The sequence below is a fragment of the Pistacia vera genome, unplaced genomic scaffold, assembly GCF_008641045.1.
Source record: "Pistacia vera cultivar Batoury unplaced genomic scaffold, PisVer_v2 Contig568, whole genome shotgun sequence".
In the NCBI taxonomy this organism is placed as follows: Eukaryota; Viridiplantae; Streptophyta; class Magnoliopsida; order Sapindales; family Anacardiaceae; genus Pistacia; species Pistacia vera.
The window spans coordinates 214673-237513 of record NW_022196410.1 but is presented as its reverse complement, the minus strand read 5'-3'; the positions used below and the strand labels follow the sequence as shown (position 1 = coordinate 237513).

At 36.8% G+C, this 22841-nt stretch overlaps 2 pseudogenes; one reads left to right on the top strand and one right to left on the bottom strand.

Moving 5' to 3' along the window:
- Positions 1 to 8060: 8060 nt before the first annotated feature.
- On the bottom strand, positions 8061 to 10982 carry LOC116108713 (annotated as a pseudogene).
- A 9492-nt stretch (positions 10983 to 20474) lies between these two features.
- On the top strand, positions 20475 to 21847 carry LOC116108721 (annotated as a pseudogene).
- The last annotated feature ends 994 nt before the right edge of the window (positions 21848 to 22841 follow it).

The window sequence follows — 22841 nt, the reverse complement described above, 5'->3', positions numbered from 1 at the left end:
GATGTGAACAGTGTTCGTGTCCGAAATCAGAGATATTCGAAAGAGCCTCCAAATGGATTTACTTTATACAGATTTTTGCTTATAAACATGTAAACGGTATAATCTATACTTGGATCTAGGCAAAGAAAGGTAATTGATTTACCGATTGAATTTTTGTTTTCCACTGCGTATGGTAGATCAAATTACTTACAGTGGTATCAGAGCCTCAGGTATTAGTTTATATTGTTTAATTGATGTTTGATAACATGTATATTTGTTTGATAACATGTTATTGCATGATTTGAAGTGTTTTTTAAATCTGGAAAAATTATGTATGTTGAATTTCTTAATTAATCAATTGATTAAATAATGTATTGATTGAATGTGTATTGGTTGGTTGGTATCCTGGTCGAATGTTTAAGCATTCGATTTGATTTGGATCCGTGTCATTATGTGAAAAATTGCAAAAGACATTACTGTGCCTGATTCACTGTTTCGCGGCGTTAGCTGCGGCGAAATAACACTTTGCCGCTACGAGATGAAAAAAGTGATTCTAGCCACGGTGAAATTCCGGAAAAGTTGATCTAGCCGCGATGAAATAAAACTTTGCCGCAGCATAAAACTTTCTAGAACGATTTGTATTTTCTAGAAGTTCACTGTCGCCGCGGCAAAATAAAACTTCGCCGCAGTGACCATGTGTGCATGAACTTCGTCGGGTTGAAGAGTTTCTTCGCCGTGGCAAGAAACCTACTGTTCCGTTTTTGCTTTCCCTTTTTCGCATAGGGGCTAAAATGCAATTTTTGAATCTTTAAAGCTAATATTCATTCTGCACGTTTAAGGTGGTAACTTGATAAGTCAACCCACCTGATAAGCATTCATAATATCTATATATTTGTTATATTTCCTCATGTTTTAATGGTTATAAATGCTTAAATCTTGGATTTTGATTATGTTTCGTATTTTGTGGAGTAGATTAAGGAGTTAAATCAAATTGAATTCAAAATCTAGAGATTTGGAGAGAAAAAATCAGAGCTCAAAAAGAGATACATTCCAGAAGCAGATTTTGCTTAAAGCGTGGGCACGTCCTGTTTTCCCAGAATGTTCACAAAAGCAGTCAGCAGATAAAGCGTGGGCGCACCTTACTGGATCTGAGATTTTTGACCTAGGGTTACAAATTTGTTGGAGAAAAAGATATGTATGACAGCTGGAAAGATTTATTTACCCTTTCTTAATCTCTAGGATTTGCTAAGACTCCCTATTTTGGTGGGATTTGCTTTTAATTAGTTTCCTGATCTAGATAGGATAACTATTATTAGATGCGTTATAAATAGGGAGATTATTCACAAGAAAAGGGACATCTATCTCTACCTCTTTTTCTTCTCTTTTCTTTAGGCGTTCTTTTAAATTATGTGTAGCTAAATACTTTTCTTCCAACTGAAGGATAATTGAAGTTTTGGTTCTTCAAGGATTGTGAGATCTAAATAATTTTCAGTGTTCTTTTAATTCTTTACTATTTATATATCTTCTATGTTTATTAACAATTATTGTCTTGATTGATTGATGCAAAGGGCCCGTTGTTCAATTATCAGGTTGATAAATTGCCATTTAGAACTTTAAATCCGTAATTGTTTAAGTGTTCTAATATTAGTGGTAAAATAACATAGTTGATTATAAAGGGATTTTCGATTTATGTTATGAAGATGTATAATCTAGTCTAAATGAATCGAGCTTGTGTATTTGTTGGCTAGAATTGGTAGTCTCTCTAATTATTAATGCTGTCGATAGATTAAATCCTAAGAGCTTGTTTAGGGTTGTTTATTGACAAGGGAAGTAATCAAAGAGCTTGTTTTGGTTATCGAGAAAGTAAGGAGAGATAGGTTGTTAGAGCTTGTTAATAACCATAACCAATTTAGTGAAGAATAGAAGATTTTATCCTTGTATCTGTGATCAATTCTCTGAACCAATTCTGAAATTATACCTTTGGTTGGATATTTGCCTGATATTGATTTTTCCTTAATTTTTAGTTGATTATAATTGGTTTCTTTTTATTTCACTTCGAAATTTCAAAACCCCCCTTTTTCTTTGCTTTAATTTTCATTAAAATAAATCTACCCAATCTCTGTGGATACGACCTTGCTCATCACTATTACAATTTCTATTTATTTGAGAGTGAGAATTTTATTATTTGTTGGATTCGACACGCACCACCACCCAATTCAAAAATTGATTGTTTTTGCATGCATGCATCGTTCTTGTTTGATAATTGCATGGTGCCCGGTACATGAGCCTTAGACCTATTGTTTATTGTTTATTGGGTTTGTTTGTAATTTTTATAAACAAATAGGACCTGCGTGTCCTGCCTCTCTCTCTTAAATCGCCATGTATTTCTTCACCTCATCTCACTCCTCTCGTATGTAACGCGAGGTTCTATTTTATTGATGTAAATTAGAATAGGTTTTTTTATTATAAAATTATTTGTAATGATCATGAAGAAGAAACGAAGGAGCTATGAAGAGGAATAACTTGAAGATCCAAGATTTATTTTTAAGCCCTAGGTTGACCCACCAATTCCTCTAGACTCGAGGAAATCGGTTTTAGTGAGCCATGTACTGGCATGTTTAATTTTTTGTTTAGAATGCATGTTAAGGTTGAATGTTCAATAACCTGCCAAACAATGTCATTCTAACAAAGATAATATTCTGGTGAGACATTAAATAAAAACCCTCAAATAAGATATATTAAGTCACGTATGCCTTCCATCACCATGGTTTTAACCAAACCACTATTCATCGAAACCTTGTTCGCCACAGCGAAGGGTACACTTCTACCAGTGGGAGGTTAAAATTCATTGGAGTTTTCCTCAATGATGATGGGTCAACTTAAAATGACAGTTTCGCTTGTTCATCATAGCGAAGGTTGATAAACACGTCATAGGCATAGTAGAGAAGTACACATGTTGAGTGTATGTGGTGACATGTAGTGTCCACTCTACCGATACTGGGAATCACACTTGAGGACGATAGCTAGGTCGTTGGATTGTGTGATTGTCTTGTTGGCTTACTTCACATTTGAGGTTGGTAGTGGGAGCTATCAACTGGTGTGGATTAAGTTTGTTGGCCTACCTAATCAACCCATTTTGGCTTGTTCGCCACAGCGGAGGTTTGAAATAGGCCAGATGGGATCTCAGTCCACTAGGAAAGCCAACAGGCTTTCCCAAGTTAATAGTGAGGGCTATTGGCTTGAGGACAATAGTGGGAGTGTTTTTTAATAAAAGACCATATTAAGAAATAATAAACATTATATTGACTTTACTTTTCTGAATTGTAGATTCACTTAAAAATGAGCATTATGAACCTACGACCGATAATCGAGAAAGAAAACAGGTTGGATGGATCAAATTTCTCTAACTGGTATCGTAATCTTTGGATTATACTTAAGTCCGAAAAGAAATTGTATATCCTTGATAAGCCATACATGGTTGAGCCTGATCTTGATGCCACTCAGGAAGTAAAGGATACTTTTCAAAAGTTCCTTGATGATGCTGATGGCGTTCAATGCTTGATGTTAGCATCAATGACACCAGTGCTACAAAAGCAGCATGAGAATATGGACGTTGCTGCTATTATTCTACACCTCAAGGAGCTTTACGAAGGGAATGCTCAACATGAGAGGTACAAGGTATCAAAAGCATTGTTTGGAAGTCGCCTGACCGAGGGAGACCAAGTTGGCCCTCATGTGCTCAAAATGATCGAGCACATGGAGAGGCTTGAGACTTTGGGGTTTGAGTTGGATATAGAATTACAAATGGATTTAATTCTGCAATCCTTGCCTGACTCTTATGCACCGTTCATAATGAACTTCAATATGAACGCTATGGTGAAAACCCTATCGAAGCTTTTGAACGTGCTAAAGACTGCAGAGCAAGACTTGAAGAAGTCCAAGCCTGTTTTACTGGTAACTGCCAGTAAAGGAAAGGGTAAGGGCAAGGCCAATCCAAAGCCTAAGCCTAAGCCTAAAGGACATGATGCTCTCAAGCTTGCAGGTGGCGTTGGGAAAGGTGGGAAGGTAGTCTACTTCTATTGTGGCAAGCCTAGCCACTGAAGGAAGCACTGCAAGGCTTTCCTCGCAAACAAGAAGAAGTTAGATGCTTCGACTTTAGGTATGTTTATGATTGAGATTGACTTCTCTCCTTCAACATCTTGGGTCATTGACACAGGATGTGATACTCACATTTTTACTTATGTGTAGGGTCTAAGGCAGAGTAGATTGCTCGCCAAGGGAGAAGTGGACCTACGAGTTGAAAATGAAGCACATGTGGCTGCATTAGCTGTAGGGACTTATTGTTTGTCTTTGCCTTCGGGCTTATTATTAGAACTCAAAGACTGTTATTTTGTACCTGCGATTTCTAGAAATATTATTTCAGTATCCACTTTGGATAATATAGGATATCGTTTTGAGATTTCTAATGGATTGTTGTTCTTTCATTTGAATAGTATTCTATTTGGAATTGCAAGGTTATATAACGGATTATATGTTCTTGATTTGAACAATAAGGATATTCTCAATGTTGAAACTAAGAAAGCTAAACATAGCGAACAAAACCATACATACCTCTGGCATTGTAGATTGGGTTATGCTAATCAGATCCGCATTGCAAAACTTCAAAGGGATGGAGTTTTGGACCCTTTTGACATCTTGTCACTTGAGGTATTCGAGTCATGCCTTTTAGGCAAGATGACCAAGTCACCTTTCACAGGACAAAGTGAAAGGGCTACTGAACTGTTAGGCATCATAGGCATCATCCATAGTGATGTATGTGGTCCAATAGTAGTTGAAGCCAGAGGTGGATATTCCTACTTCATCACATGTACTAATGATTTCAGTAGATACGGTTATGTCTACCTCATGAGACATAAATCTGAAGTCTTTGATAAGTTCAAAGAATTCAGGAATGAAGTACAGAATATGTTGGGCAAAAGTATTAAAGCTATTTGGTCGGATCGATGAGGTGAATACTTAACCTTAGGGTTTTGTGAATACCTGAAGGAATGTGAGATAGTATCACCACTCACCCCTCAGTATACACCCTAACACAATGGAGTGTCTGAAAAGAGGAATAGAACCTTACCTGACGTGGTTAGGTCCATGATGAGTTTTAGTGATTTACTTGCATCATTCTGGGGTTATGCCCTAGAAACTACAACTCACATTTTGAACCGTGTGCCATCAAAGTTTGTAGACAAGATCTACCGAGATAGATCACGTAGGCTGCTTGGCCTAAGTCAGAGTACATACATTGACAAGGTACTGAAGAGATTCAGTATGGAAGAATCCAAGAAAGGATTTCTTCCGATGTCACATGGTGTCTATCTCTCTAAGGATATGTGTCCTAAAACACATGATGAGAGAGATAGAATGAAGAGGATCCCATATGCGTCAGCAATTGGATCCATCATGTATGCCATGTTATGTACTCGGATTGATGTCTCATATGCGTTAAGTACTTATAATAGATATCAATCGGATCTAGGTAAGCGTCACTGGATAGTTGTCAAGAACATCCTTAAGTACCTGAAGAGGACTAAGAACATGTTCTTGGTTTATGGAGGGGAAGATGAGCTCACTATAAGAGGATATAGTGATGCTAGTTTCCAAACAAATAAAGATGATTATCGATCGCAATCATGGTTTGTATTTTGTCTCAATGGGGGTGCAGTGAGCTAGAAGAGCTCCAAGCAAAGCACTGTAGCGGACTCTACAATGGAGGCTGGGTATATTGCAATATATGATACGGCCAAGGAGGTAGTCTAGATTAAGAAGTCTGTCACCGAACTTGGTGTGGTTTCCACGATTGTTGATTCGATAGATGTCTATTGTGACAACAATGGAGCAATTGCTCAAGCAAAGGAACCACGGTCTCACTAGGAGTCTAAACACATACTGAGACATTTTCATCTCATCAGAGAAATGGTTGAGAGGAAAGATGTACAGATCAGTAAAGTGTATACTGATGACAATCTCGCCGATCCACTGATGAAGCCTTTGTCATAGCAGAAGCATGAAAAACACTTAAGGTCATTCGGTATTAAATACATGAATGATTGGCTATAGTGCAAGTGGGAGATTGTTAGAGTAGGTGCCTTAGAGTCAATCTATTATTGTAAAATTAACTCTGTAATAAATGTTTATTTTTCAATAAAAGGCATGTTCTACTATATCACGTAAATCATATTATATGTATTGATATATGTCCTTAGGATGGTAGAACCATGACAAGGGTATCAAGTGTTTCAAATCTTGATAGTGAGAACCCCATGATCACATATGGTGGCCATTCTAGAAATGTTTGTAGCCCCAGTATTATTCTGACCAAGGACACAGATAATATGGTAAGGCTATCATAGTGTTGAACGACTCTATCGAAAGGCAGAGACTGATCTCACTTGTCAAGGTTGTTTGCAGACAACCTGGTGTGACACATGGGTGCTTGTTGTAGGCAAGTTCATTGGACAGACCCACCAAAGGATTCTATGTGGATGGTAACCTGAGTGTCTACGGAATAAATCCTCTAACGGATGGTGGTGCATGTGATCCTTAGACTTGAGATCACCCAAGCGCCTTGTGCACCAATTGGTGTAGTTTGACACTAGCCCAACGTAGTTCTATTCAGAGCTATCAATACGGTAGTGATTGGCTACATTGAGAAGCGTATCGAGACTATGGTGGATCGAAAAATGATTCATCACTCCCGAGTATGGGAGAAGTTATCTCACGGCGGAATTTAGTGATTGGCAATGACACTAAAGTTATGGCCACAGTGGGATTGAGTTGTTGCTCAATCCAATTTAATATTCATGTCATTGGTCCAATAACTAAATACAAACATGTCGAGGATAGTTGAGGTTGACACTATTTCTATAACTCAGTCTCAATGAGATAACATTTGATGAAAGGATGATTGCACAGTAACCAAACCGTTGACAGGCTACGATTTCGCTGAATCTGAATCTATCGAGTGGCCATGATACCTTGCTAGGGGCCAATCTTGGTCTATTTGTAGTGAGACGATTAATTGGTGTTAATCGCGTTACTACACGCTGCCGATATAATGAGAAGCCTACAGGTCACACACTTAGAAGATAATTTAAGAATCAATTTGTGAGAAGGGTATTTTCGTCTTTCAGGAAGAAAGGGTATTTTGGTAATCCCACAATGCAATTAAATTTGCTGAGGTTATTGCCTGTATTTAATTTTAAAATTAAATTAGTGAGATTATATTTAAATATATCTATGTATATATTTAAATTAATTATTATTATTAATTGAATATTAATATATTATTATATTTAATTTATTTTAATTATAATAATAATTAATTAATTAAAATACCATAAAGGGTGTGTTTGGTTGCAAGGGTGAACTACAGTTGGAGCCCATGGCTATTCCTAAGTGGAATAAGGTTTTAATTGTTGCACTATATAAGTACAACCTAAAATTAAAACATTAAGGAATTATTCATTCAATTAAAACCCTAGCCACCCTATCTCTCTCTCTCTGAAGAAGAAAACTTTTCTTGTTCTTCTTTCTTGATTCTTGAAGCCGTTGATTGTTGTAGCAAAATAATTAAGGGTTCTGCAGATTATCTTCGTGTGGACTTCCGTGAGTGCGATCCTACTTTGGATCGATTAGTGAAGAATCATGTGAACAGTATATGGTGGACAGTAACCACAAACAGTGTTCGTGTCCGAAATCAGAGATATTTGAAGGAGCCTCCAAACATACATAAGTATTCTAATCCTTGAACGGATTTACTTTATACAGATTTTTGTTTATAAAAATGTAAACGGTATAATCTATACTCGGATCTAGGCAAAGAAAGGTAATTGATTTACCGATTGAATTTTTGTTTTCCGCTGAGTATGGTGGATCAATTACTTACACTTGGTCATTTTGCCTAATAGTAACGACTTGCATACCTTAGAAGACTGGAAGTCAAACAGGTCCAAAACTCCATCCCTATGGAGTTTTGATATGCGAGTCTGGTTCACATGACCAACCTATAATGCCATAAATAGGTTTGATTAAGCCATCGTCTTGGCTTCCTTATTTTCAAGATTAAATATCTCATTATTATTTAAATCTAGAATATACAACCATTATGTAATTTAGCAGTTCAATATTGAATACTATCCAAACCAAAAGATAATGACCCATTAGTTATCAAAAACTGATATCCAACATTGACCAACGTGAATACAGAAATAATATTCTTAGAAACTGAAGGAACATAATAACAATCTGAGAGTTCTAATATAAGGCTCGAAGGTAAAGATAAATAATAAATCCCTACGACTAATGCAGCAAGTCGCACTCCATTTTGATGCAGACCCTCTAGGTGAATTACCCTAGGAACCCATGAACTCAATGAAATAGGAACAAGTTAGTTTGCTAGGAACGTGCTGAGGATGATCAAATTAGAACCCTAAGAAAACCAAGTCCTTAAAACCCTAATTTTGAGATGCCACAAAGGTTGATCACTCCCTTTGATAAGTCGAGATTCAAGAACATGGCTGCTCCTTTTTATAAGCCGCAAAACCCTAAAAAAAACCCTAGCTATTTGAAAAAAACAGGTTAGGCTTAAGTACAAGCGAATTGGGCCTAAATAACCTTAAATAAATAAAAGACTAAAGAATCTAATGATAATTAAAACATAAAAAAAAAATGCCCAAGATTAAAAAAAAACGAAAATTAAGTCCTAAATTAATCCTCGCATCCAACTTGATCTTCCGAATCTACCCCTTGCGTAAAAAGATAATAGATCATCCTTGGTGAATTTTTGAAATCTTCGAATTTAGTCTTAGAGTCTTCTAGTACAGCCTCTTTGTATCGCACTTCCATGATCAAGCCTTGCAAAGCCTCTTTCATCCTCTTTGTCTTTGCCCTAGTCATTAGACCGCCAATACCTTGCAAAGGATCTTGGGAATATTTGAGAACATCAACTTGGTTGGCACCTCGATCTCCATTATTCTGCTCCTCTTCGAAGGGATTCGTCCTGGAATCACCTACATCAAACAAAGATAAATCAAAGTGACCTATCAAACCTCCCCCATGACTTTCCCTAACAAGCAACTCACGAACAGAACAAATAGGTACACATAATTTATCTTTCTTGAATAGAAATTCTTCATGCCTATAAAAATCACCAAACGCACACTTATCACATGCATTCCATACTTGGCTGAAATCAAAATCATTCGCATACAAATCCTTAAGCAATTCAAAACCAAGTAATTTAGTTTGCAATGAAGTAAATAATACGTACCTCCTAGACAATGTGAGCCACAACGTTTTCCTTCCCATGCTTGTATTTGATTACATAAGGAAACATTTCTATGAACTCTAACCACTTAGCATGTCTTTTATTAAGCTTACCTTGGGTCTTCAAGAACTTCAAGCTCTCATGATCGGAATGAATGATGAATTCCCTTGGCCACAAGTAATGCTGCCATGTTTAAAGAGTTCTCACTAACGCATAAAGCTCCTTGTCGTAAGTAGGATAATTCAACGCTGCCCCACTTAGCTTTTCACTCAAATAAGCAATTGGTTTAGAATCCTGCATCAAAATAGCTCCTATTCCAATTCCGGATGCATCACATTATATCTCAAAAGCTTTATCAAAGTTAGGCAAACACAACAAAGGTGCATTAGTTAGTTTATCTTTCAAAGTTTTGAAAGCCCAATCATGCACATCATCCCACTTAAAAACAACATTCTTTTTAACAAGGTCATTCAAAGGTGCAGCAATAGAACTAAAATCTTTAACAAACCTTCGATAAAAACTTGCTAAACCATGGAAACTTCTCACCTCATTCGCATTCTTAGGTGTAGGCCAGTCCCTTGTTGCCCTTACCTTTTCTTCATCAACTAATACCCTGCAAACTAACAACAAATCCAAGAAACACAACAGATTCCATGCAATACGTGCACTTCTTAAGATTTGCGTACAATTGGTGCTCTCTCAACACCCTAAACACAGCATGCAAGTGTTTCACATGTTCATCCAAATTTTTGCTATAAACTAAAATATCACCAAAGTAAACTATCACAAATTTTCCCATGAAAGCACGCAAGACATGGTTCATTAACCTTATGAATGTACTAGGTGCATTAGTTAAACCGAAAGGCATTACTAACCACTCATACAATCCATATTTAGTTTTAAATGCAGTTTTCCATTCATCTCTCTCTTTCATGCGAATATGATAATAGCCATTCTTTAAATCAATTTTAGAAAACAATTGAGAGCTATGCAATTCATCAAGCATATCATCTAATCTGGGGATAGGATGTCTATACTTTACCGTTATCTTGTTAATAGCTCGGAAATCCACACACATGCGCCATGTTCCATCTTTCTTTGGGACTAAGAGGACAGGAACCGAACATGGGCTGAGACTCTCCCTTACAAATCCTTTTTGCAACAGCTCATCCACTTGCCTTTGTATCTCCTTCCTTTCCTCGGGATTAGCTCTATAAGCAGGTCGATTTGGTATGACGAAACCAGGTATAAAGTCTATTTGATGCTCAATTCCTCTTAAAGGTGGTAATCCATAGGGAATCTCCTCGGGAAATAAGTCCTCAAATTCCTATAATAAAGACACGACAACACTAGGCAGAGATGAGTTAAGGTCGTTAGTAGAAAAATAAATATCCTTGTACATAAGTACAAGTATTTGTTGCCTCGCCATCATTACACTCTTAACCTCATGTTTTTCAGCAAGTACACTCATTCTTTTATGTTTCTCTCCTTCTTGCTCAATTTTCTCTCCTTTTTGCTCACTTTTCTCTCCATTTTTCCTCTCGACTTCACTTGATCTCTTTCTATTTTCCTCTTGCTCACACTTTTGTTTCTCTCTCATTTTGCACTCTCTTGCTATCCTAATCTGGTCCTCATAAGCTTGCAAAGGTTTGAGAGGGGCTAGTACAACTTTTCGGTTGTTCATTACAAAAGAATAACGATTTTTGTACCCATCATGCGACACCCTCCTATCAAACTGCCACGGTCAGCCAAGTAATATATGACCAGCATACATCGGTGCCACATCACAAAGAACCTCATCCTCATACTTGCCAATGGAAAAAGGAACCCGAACTTGCTTGTTTACCTTCACTTTTCCACAGTCATTCAGCCATTGTAGCTTGTACGATTTAGGATGCTTCTCCCACTTCAAATTCAACTTTTCTACCAACAAAGTACTAGCAACATTAGTACAACTCCCACTATCAATAATCAATGTACATACCTTATCCTTCACGTGGCATCTTGTGTGAAAAATATGCTCACGTTGCTCCTTATCTCCTTTATCCTTCGGCTGTATACTCAAGGCTCTCCTTGTAACAAGTAAATCACCATGCACAGGTTCTTCCACTTCAACATCGGAACAATCCTCCAATGGTGGCATCTCATCGTCACTTGAGCTAGCACTTTTGACTTCCCCATTTGCCCGTACAACCATAACCTTTTTGTTTGAGCATTCGGAAGCAATATGTCTGAACCCTTGGCACCTAAAACACTTAATATCACATGACTTAGTAAGAGTTTTAGTTTCAGGTTTACCTTTAGGAACAGCAACCGACTTCTTCGACTTTGCTTCTTCTTTTGTTCTAAAGGCACTTTGTTGTCCTTCTAATTTGATCGCCATGGAGAGCTAGAGGACGAACCAGATCTGAACCTCTTGGACTTGATTTGCTTCTCCACTTTAACGGCTTTATGCAGTAGCTCCTTCATCTCTATATAATGTTGCAACTCAACCACATCAGCAATCTCCTTGTTCAATCCGGCAATGAATCTAGCCATTGTTGCTTCTCTGTCTTCTTCTATGTTTGCTCTAATCATGGCGATTTCCATCTCATTATAATAATCCTCTACACTCATGGAACTGTGAACCAGTCCTTGCAACTTCCTATACAAATCTCTATAGTAATGGCTAGGTATAAATCTCTTGTGCATCACCAACTTCATCTTTTCCGATGACCTAATAGGCCTCTCACCATTCCTGCGCCTATTGATCGCTAATTGATCCCACCATATACCTACATAATCTGTAAACTCCAAGGCTGCTAGCTTTACTTTCTTTTCCTTGGAGTAATTATGAATATCAAATACGTGATCAACCTTTCTTTCCCACTCCAAGTATAGCTCAGGATCATTCTTTCCTTGAAAAGTCAGAATTGCCATCTTTATACTGCATATATTGTTATCTCCTTTGGAGTCAACCTTCTTGGCCTGCTTATAACTTGTTCTCTCCACGTCGGAATTAGCTTTGTCTTCTTCATCGAACTCATGTCTTCTATGTGATTTAGAAGCAGAAGAGGACTCCAAATCATTCAATCTCGCATTCAGTAATTTAAATTGGTCATTAACAGCCTTGATGAAGAATTTCATGTCGACCTCTTATGGTTCTCCTCCTTCCTTACTCATGGTTTCAACCTGTAAAATTAAATATAAAAAAAAGGTGTTGTTCCTCACACACTCCCTCACGTGTTTACACTCAAATCAGATTGTTATCACTTGTGTTTCACACTATTTTGGGTTTTTCTTGATGATGATCTCTCTTGCCTTTTACCACTCAAAGCCAAGCCAACCCCCTTTATGTTTTTAACATAATCAAAGAATTCACAAATCTCAAGAAGCAACCGGTTAGATGATGACAATCTCAAAAATCAGAACTTTAAAACTTAGCTGAGGCAAGCGGTGAACAGAAAAAAAGACCCAAGATGACTCTAAAGAACCAAGAAAAAATAAGAAAACTCTAAAAGGAAGCAAAAGACATGTGAAAGAAATCACTAGAATTGACACTAACTGATTAAGAAGGCAAAAGACAACAAAGAACCTTGTATATAGTTGAAACAATCACTAGAACAAAAAATAAAGGGAAACTAGAACAAAATAAAAAGGAAACTAGAACATAATAAAGGAAACTAATTCAACAAGAATAAGAAACTCAAGCAAGAAAACAAGAATTGGCAATTTAATTCAACAAAAATAGGATACTTAGCAAAGAGAACAAGAATGGGAAATTTAACAACTCGAAATTGCCACTTTGTTCTTCATTTTTTTTTTTTTTTTTTTTTTGGGGAAACAACGATGGATTGAACACATAAAAATAAAGCACAAGAAAATTTAAAAAGAAAGGAAGAATTCAAAGAGAATTGTGAAACGAAATTCAAAGAAAACGCAGAAGAACTATTAAAGCACGAATTTAATTTTTTTTTTTTTTTTTTTTTTTGAATCAAGAAAGCAAACAAAGAGTGTTGGAGATAAATAACCTGTTTCCAGCAACTAAAGCTCTGATACCAAATGATGTAGACCCTCTAGGCGAATTACCCTAGGAACCCACAAACTCAATGGAATAGGAACAAGTTAATTAGTTTGCTAGGAACGTGTTGAGGATGACTGAATTAGAACCTTAAGGAAACTAAGTCCTTAAAATCTTAATTTTGAGACGCCACAAAGGTTGATCACTCCCTTTGATAAGTCGAGATTCAAGCATTCATTCAAGAACACAAGAAGGCAAGCAAATAGTTTTCTGAAAGTAAACTTCAATTGATAATAATATGTCCCTCAAAAATAACATGGCTGCCCCTTTTTATAAGCAGCAAACCCTAAAAAAAAACCCTAGCTATTTGAAAAAAAGGGGTTGGGCTTAAGTACAAGCGAATTGGGCCTAAATAAACTTAAATAAATAAAAGACTAAAGAATCTAATGATAATTAAAACATTAAAAAAAGCCCAAGATTAAAAAAAAAACGAAAATTAAGTTCTAAATTAATCCTCGCATCCAACTTGATCTTCCGAATCTACCTCTTGCGTAAAAAGATAATAGATCATCCTTGGTGAAGCTTTGAAATCTTCGAATTTAGTCTTAGAGTCTTCTAGTACAGCTGCTTTGTATTGCACTTCCATGATCAAGCCTTGCAAAGCCTCTTTCATCCTTTTTGTCTTTGCCCTAGTCATTGGACCGCCAATTCCTTGCAAAGGATCTTGGGAATATTTGAGAACATCAACTTGGTCAGCATCTCGATCTCCATTACATTTCCAACTCGTAGATCTACCTCTCCTTGACTAAGTGATCTACTCTGTCACAATCCCTACACAGAAGTGCAAATAGGAAAACCACATCCAATGTCCATAACCCAAGATGTAATAAAAGAAAGATTAATTTCAATCATATACATACTTTTAGAAGAAGATGTAGAATTCTTTTTCTTGCTTGCTAGGAAGGCCTTGTAATGTTTCCTCCAGTGGCCAAGTATCCCACAATGGAAGCAAACAACCTTTCTATCTTTGCTGATGCCTTTAGCAAGCTTGAGGACATCATGGGTCTTAGGCTTGAACTCAGGATTGACCTTGGCCTTTCCTTTGCCTTGTTTACCCTTTCCCTTTCCATGTGTAGCAGCAACTAGTAGCACTGGTTTGGACTTCTCTTCATGTCCTTCTCCGCGGTCTTTAGCATACTCAGTAGCTCTGAGAGAGTCTTCTCCATAGAATTCATATTAAAGTTTAATATGAATTGGGAGAATGAACCAAGCAAGGATTGCAAAACAAGATCTATGGATAGTTATGCATCCATGATGAATCCCAAAGTCTCAAGCCTTTAGATGTAGCCAATCATCTTGACTTCATGCGGGCCAACTAGGGCTCCCTCAACCATACAACATATATACAATGCCTTTGACACCTTGTATCGCTTGTGTCTTGCATGCTTCTGGAAGAGTTCCTTGAGATTTGTGATGATAGAACTAGCATCCAAATTTTCATGTTGCTCTTGCAAATCAAGTGTCAATGGTACCATTATGATACATCGAACAATGTCAACATCATCAAAATACCTTTGATAAGCATTTCTTGCTTCATGAGTAGCCTCAGGTTTAGGCGTTTCCATAATAGGTTCATTGATGATGTACAACTTCTTTTCTAACTTTAGTATGATCCTTAGATTTTGATACCAGTCAGTGAAGTTCATACCGTCAAACCTACTTTCTTTATCGATGGTTGATCGCAGAGATAAGTTAATGAAAATGAATCTACAAATGTAAAATTTAAACAGAGTTAATACTATGTTAATTAATAAGGCATTTTCTTAATCAATTGCTCCCACTATTTTACTCAAGCTCAATAGCCCTCACTATTAAACTCAGGAAGGCCTGTTGGTCTTTCTAGTGGGCCGAAATCCCATCATTTCTATTTCAACCTTCACAGGGGCGAACAAATAAAAATAGGATGATTAGGTAGGTCAACAAACTTTAATCTACACCATCTAATAGCACCAGCTATTAAGCTCAAATGTAAATCAAGCCAACAAACCGAATACACAATCCAACGGCATCAACCATTGTCTTTAAGTGTAACTTTCGAATCAGTGAGTAGGAGGACACTACCTATCCTCTTGTGCATTTTTAAGTGCACTACTCTACTATGCCTTTATCAACCTTCGCGGAGGCAAACAAGCAAAGTACACCTAGTTAAGTCGAACCCATCATTATTAAGGATAACCTCCAATGAATAATTAACCTCCCACTAGTAAAAGTGTACCCTTCACAAGAGCAAACAAAGCCACGATGAACACTGGTTTGATTAATCCCATATTGATGGAAGGCGTATTGTTATTTGTGACTTAATATCTTAATTGAGGGTTCTTGATTTTATTATCTCACCAATTTTATTATCTTTTTAGTATATTATAGTGTGGCATGTTAAAACATTCAACCTTAGTATGCTTTCTAAGATAAAATTAAATGTGTCAGTACATGGCCAATCTAAAATCAAATTCCCTAGCTTTGAGGAATTGGTAGGTCAACCTAGGTTCATGCAATTTATTAAAAAACTTCATTGAAGTCTTCGGGACTTGCTTCACACCTTCGCTCCATCTTCTTTACAACAATAATATAACCCCATTCTAAATTACATTAAATAAAAAAAAAAAACCTTGAGTTACATTCAAGGGGATTTAGATGAGAAGAGAATACATTGAGAGTAAAGAGATAGGCAGGACACGCAAGCCCTATTAATAATTATAAAATTACAAGCATTCATCCCATAATAAATAATAAACCTAAGATCGATGGCCAAGTACTAAACACTGTGCATATTTAGACATCAATAAAATATGGCATATCATTTAAAAACTCAATTTTAAATTTACAAGGTAAATTATTTTACCCCTTTTAATTATGCAAAATTTTCTTTAGTCCCTAAACTTGCAAAATTTATAGTTTAGTCTCTATCCAATTTGAAAACAAACTGAAAAGTTCATATCAGCAACAATTGCTCTATTTTATGGCTCAGCAAAAAGTTCAAAACACCACCTTCTAATTCCTAAAACATCTTTCTCCCGCAATATCGGGAGGGACCCCTTACCCTTCAATTTCCACACAAAAGCTCGAGGGAAACAACTCATTGATCGGGGTACGACCAACAATGATCAGCAATATCCCTATAAGCCTAAAACAGGCTTCTTCCGCTAGGTTGCATGTGTTATCGCGCAACCAAAAACACCGGGGCGACTGCACAAGTGAATGTGCAGCCTTGGCTTGTCATGGGCAGGCCATGCACTACTAACAGGCCACGGTTAAGGGTCATGCACAAGTGTGCGTGACCAACAGCAGCGCGTGGTGCTTGGGACAGGCACTTAGGGCAACAACAAGCGCCTGGGACAGGCGTCTGAAGCAGTCGCGTGTAGCCCACAATGGTCAGCCGTACGTTTAAATGCACGGCCAAGGGCGTTGGCCAGCCATGCATTTAAACGCATGGCCAAGGGCCATCAAGGGACAGGTCGTGCGTAGCAAGCACATGTTTTTGCAGCCTAGATGCGTACAGCCACCATAAGAGGGCTGCGCGACTTGGGACAGTGGTTGTGCACCAAAACGTGTAGCCCTACAGTAGCCATGTTTTCAGGGTTTTCGTAACTGTAATCAAACCAAATTCATTGTTCATCAACAAGATTAAAAATAGATTTAATCAATTTCAATTTAAACAATTGAAACAAAAACCTTGACATGCAGTTTTTCTATCAAATCATTCAACGTGTCAATAACAGAAAACATATATCAATCCAAGCTCGACACCATTATAGGGTTATGGTTAAATAATACACAAAATATAAAACAAATTTTTTTATTCAATTAACCCGTTAATCCCATGATCAAGATTGATATATGCAATCCGTTTATAAAATAAAACAACACATACAAGAATTGTTGTTATTACCTACGTTTGGAGGCTCCTTCTGGTTTATTTGATTTACTTTTCACTAGTCAATTCAAGATGGAATCGCTCCTGAGAAGTCCACACAAAGGCAAGGAGGCTAATCCACACGCAAGGAAGTTGGCTAGAATCCTTGGGTGCAAGAAGAGAGAATGCACGAGAGAAAGAAATTCTCTCTCAAAAGCTAATAGGTGGCTAGGGTTTTTTTCTTGGGAGAAAAATAGTGAACTTCTTATTATTTAATTCTCCCATTCCTTTTCTTATATAGTGGGGAATAAAATATTCCCCATTAAGAATAGGAATATTTCCATTCCTTATTTTGGAATGAGATATTTCCCAATTAAATATACCTTCCTATTTTGCAATAAAATATTTCCCAATTAAATATACCTTCCTATTTTGCAATAGGATATTTCCCAATTAAATATATATTCCTAATAAATAAATATGAATAATTATTTATTCATATATTTAATTAATGGGATATTTAAATATATTTAATTATATTAGATATATTTATTTAATCCATATTAATATTAATGTTTTATATTAATATTATTATAATTACAACTATAAATATTGGATGCTGGGAACGACCTTCGGTGAATTTAATCATACAGTAAAATTACCAAAACACCATTTTTCATCCAAAAGACGAAATTACCCTTCATTTTCATTCTCAATGAAAACTGCTTTTAATATGTCTGACCCATAGACTCTTTATTATGTTGGCAGTGACTAGATTTATAATTAAGCATCAACTATTTAGTGTTCCATACACCAATCAAGATTAGCCTCTAGCAAGGCATCATGATTATCCAACAAATAAAGATTCAGCGAAGTAGCTACCTTTCAATAGTATGGTTATCGTGTAATTACAATCCTTTCACCATCATTTATCTCATCAAGGTTTGAAGTACATAAGTAGTGTCAACTTCAATGAATGTATCATGCTATGTTTATATTCGGTTGTCGAATCAACGACCATATAAATTGGATTCGACTACTCGATTCCACTGTGGCCATAGATTTTACAGTTGTACTTTCTAATCGAATATCTCAGCGAGATAATTTCTCCTATAACCAGGAGTGATGAATCGTTTGTTGATCAACCATACTACCATAGCCATAGTGTACTTCTCAATGTAACTAACGACTACCGTACTAATAACCCTCAATAGTATTGTGTTAAGCTAATGTCAAATTACATCAATATTTACACACGACGCTCTAGTGATCTCAAGTCCAGGGATCACATGCACCACCATCCATTGGGGGATGTATTCCACAAACACTGGCGTTACCATCTTGTGTGAAATCCTCCAGAAGGTCGATCCAGTGAACTTGTCATCAACAAGCACCCATGTGCCACATCAGGTTGTCACCTAAGAACCTTGACATGTGAGGATCATTACTACCTTTCAATAGGGTCATTCAACGCTATGATAGTCTTACCGTATAATCTTTGTCCTTGGTCAAATCAATACTGGGGCTACAGACAATTCTAGAATGGCTAGCATATGTGATCATAAGGTTCTCACAATTAAGATTTGAAACACTTAATTCCCTCGTCACGGTTCAACCCTTCTAAGAACATATATCAACATATATACGAATAATAAATTAATGCTATGATACACAAGTTATGCCTTTATCAATATTCAATAATATTATTACAAATGTCCTAATATTATTGGCTCTAGTGCACCTATCCTAACACCTTCTACTTGTACCCCTACTAACAGAGTTATATTGTGTACAAAAAGCAATTTTAATCATATCAATACAAAAAGGATTTTTAGATAAAGAAAAGGGAGAGTCCGTAACAACTATGTATCTTGCTATTTCCTCTCATGCTTAGTGTACATTGTATTGTCAGGTTGAGAGAGTTGAAGATTGTGAATTAAAATTAAGTTGAGTTTGAATTTGCTTACCAAGTCCGGTTGAAGTTGAACTGGACCAATAAGGTGCTTCTTCTCCAAGTGTCGCCGCATTGTCGAAGTCCTGTGCTCAGTGCCGATAACAGTTGGACAAAAATTACATACCCCGCACGTCTCTCCCCCCTGCCCATTTGGCTTTGCCCGTTTTGATTTGGTGAAGAATTGTCATACCCCGGACACGACCCTCTTCGACGGTGGTGTCGCAGCTCGATTGTGTTTGGTTGGACACAGTCTTACCCGTTTCTGGTTGTGGAATTGCTGCCTCTGGAAATGGTGAAAATGGTTCAAACCCTTCCATTATGAATTTATGATAAAATAATAAATAACTAAAATCGAAGAAATTGGATAATATAAATAATAATATGAATAATAGATGAATAAATATAAATATAAATTGAAGAGAGTTTGAGAATTGGAGTAGAGAGATTGAGAGTTGTGAGGAAATTGTGTGGTTTAAAGGGTTATTATAGTTTAGGTTTGGGGGGCAAGTGAAAGAAAATAATTTTTTTCCCACCATGATTGTTGCCTCAACGGTTAGTTGACCGTGGCTCAACGGTCAAATTCTTTATTTATTTATTTATTTATTTTGTAAAATTTATTTTAAACCTTATATTTATTATCAATTTCGTATAAAATAAAATGTTATGGATATTTGCCAAGGGTATAAATGAAATTAAGAAGGGGGGTTTGGGCCTGGGCCTTGGACTAGGAGGAGGGACTGCCCCTGGTTTGGGTTTTCGCCCAGACCTTATAGGACGGATCCTCTCAAGGATCGGTCTCAAGTCCGGTTTTTGGGCCTGGGCCAAAATTCCCAGTTCTATTGGGCGTAGAATCAGGGATTACTCGAAATTTAATCAAATGATATATCATTTGTATAATAATAATATATTATTTACCTAAGATATTTGGTTTGCAGATTGACTGACGTGATTGATTTCTTGACATTATCTCTAAGTAGGTAAAAAGCAGGCATTTTGGAATTGAGTAATGTTATAGTCATCGAAGTAGTGCACCGAATTTATGCACCAAATGACGTAACAAAATCCTGACCGTTTATTAATATTAAGTTAAAATTAATCAATGATCAATATTTTGTCACATTATTCGATGTATAAGTTTGGTGCACTACCGTCAATGAATGACTGTATTATTTTTCTTTTGGAATTTGTACAAATTCAATGGACTTATCAGACACTGATGAATTCTGATAAGACTCTCTAACCCGAGTCCGACTAATAAAAGCTTAAGGCCGCCTTAATTCATAATCACATTCCTAATCTCCCTCTGAAAATGGACACAATCCGCCACAACTTCATCAATGTACAGGGACCCAACCTTCACATTGCTGAGACCGGAACAGGTTTCTCTTTGTAATCTCATCATACTCTACTTATGTTCCATTTCTAATCTGTAATAATCTTCCAGGTCCTAACGTGGTGGTGTTCTTGCACGGATTTCCTGAGATATGGTACACGTGGCGCCATCAGTTGTTAGCCGCTGCAAATGCTGGCTTCAGGGCTATTGCACCTGATTGTAGAGGCTACGGCTTATCAGACCCACCACCTCAACCCGAAAAGGCCACCTATAAAGACTTCATAAACGATCTCCTTGCAATTCTAGCCACCTTGGACTTGCAAAGGTACAAACAGAAATGTCTTCTAAAAATTGCAGTGTCAAATTATATGTGCAGATAAAAAAAAAAAAGTTTGAGTTTCAGTAGAATAAATAACAATTTTCTCAGAATACGATGAAAACAGGAGTGCTCTGAGCAACAGATAAAAAGGGCTTAATTTGTTTTAGATTAAGATGAATTGGGATCTTTACAATTTGGTCTTTCTGAATGAGCATAGGTTTTTCTTGTGGCAAAAGATTTTGGAGCCCGGCCGGCATACCAGTTTGCCCTACTCCATCCAGAGAGGGTTGCAGGAGTTGTAACATTAGGAGTGCCATTTATGCCTCCAGAGCTCTCTCAATTCCGCCAAAATCTTCCTGAAGGCTTCTATATATTAAGATGGCAGGTACTCTTGTAGGTTCATCCCTTTTAACATGTAGAACAATGGAGAAACAATTTGTTTTCTGATTTTCGTAACATGCTTGATCAGGAACCTGGGCGCGCCGAAGCTGATTTTGGCCGCCTTGATGCAAAGACGGTAGTAAAGAACATCTACATACTCTTCTCTAGAAGTGAAATACCAATCGCAGCCGAAAACCAGGAGATCATGGATTTGGTGGACGCTTCTACTCCTCTTCCAGCTTGGTTTACAGAGGAAGATCTTGCAGAATACGGAGCTCTATACGAAAAATCTGGATTTCAAACTGCATTGCAAGTTCCCTATAGGTAAATAAGACACATATTCAACAACATTTCACGAGTTGAAGGCTAATTACAATTTGACTTGAATTTGGAATTTTGTAGGAAATTTCATGAAGATTACGGCGTTGCAGAACTGACAGTTAAAGTTCCAGCTCTACTAATCATGGGAGACAAAGATTATGTGCTTAAATTTCCGGGGATGGAGGAGTATATAAGGAGCGGGAAGGTGAAAGATTTTGTCCCGGATTTGGAGATCGTGCATTTGCCTGAGGGAACGCATTTTGTTCAGGAACAATTGCCTGATGAGGTGAATCAGATAATTCTGACCTTCCTCAACAAACATGTATGAGTTCGAGGCTTCCTGGAAGAATGTAACAGATTGCTGAGGCTTATTTGAGGTCCTTGAAATAATATGAATGTGGCTTGAATATTGTGTGAGAGAAAGTTACTTGTGTACTATTACTTTGCTTCTGTGTGGCTTGTTTTCGGATACTAAATTAGTGGACAGCCTCGTCAAATAGCCCTCGAATTAGATTAATGTATAATGTTGATGTTTATTTGTTTTAAATTGTATTTAATTAAATAAATTATGTTACATATATAGTATGTTGTAAGTATATAATAGTAACATATATATGACCACAAATCAAATATGTTGATAAGATTTCTAGGATAATTATTACTCTTAATTAAATTCATTTATGTGGGTTAAAAAAGAAAAAAGAAAAATGTATGTTTGGACTTTAGGGTTTAAGCATGCCATAATTCAAGCGTATGTGCTTTATACTATATTATATTGAAGAAATATTTAATTATAAGTCAAATTATATATGCATTCTCATTTTTTAATATTTATACTATTTATAAATTAGGGAGAGCATCATTTTCCCACCCAAGGTTTGGGAACGATATTTTCCCACCTGTTAAATTTCAAAACCACACTTTCCCACCCACCGTTATGTTTTATTAAGAAAATCTGTTATGAAGAAGGGTAAGATGATCAATTTACATAAACCTCGTAAATCAAAATTTAAAAACTGAAATATGCTTTTTCCTTTTTTTTTTTTTTTCTTTTTTTTTTCTTATCTTCACCATCATCTCTTCCTTCTACGCTGGAGACTGCGATGCCGGCGTAACCCACAATCGCCAGCTAAGCTGGCAGCATCGAAACCTTCAGCCACAAGCTAGGCTAGCTGCGACGCCACCAACTTAGCTAGCAGCCAACCAAATCGCTGCCGAAGGCAGCATCACAGACACCCAGCTCGACAGTGACACTGACACCGACATCATAACCCCTTTTCTTTTCCCACACTCTTTTTCTTTTGGATCTTATGGTTTGTGGG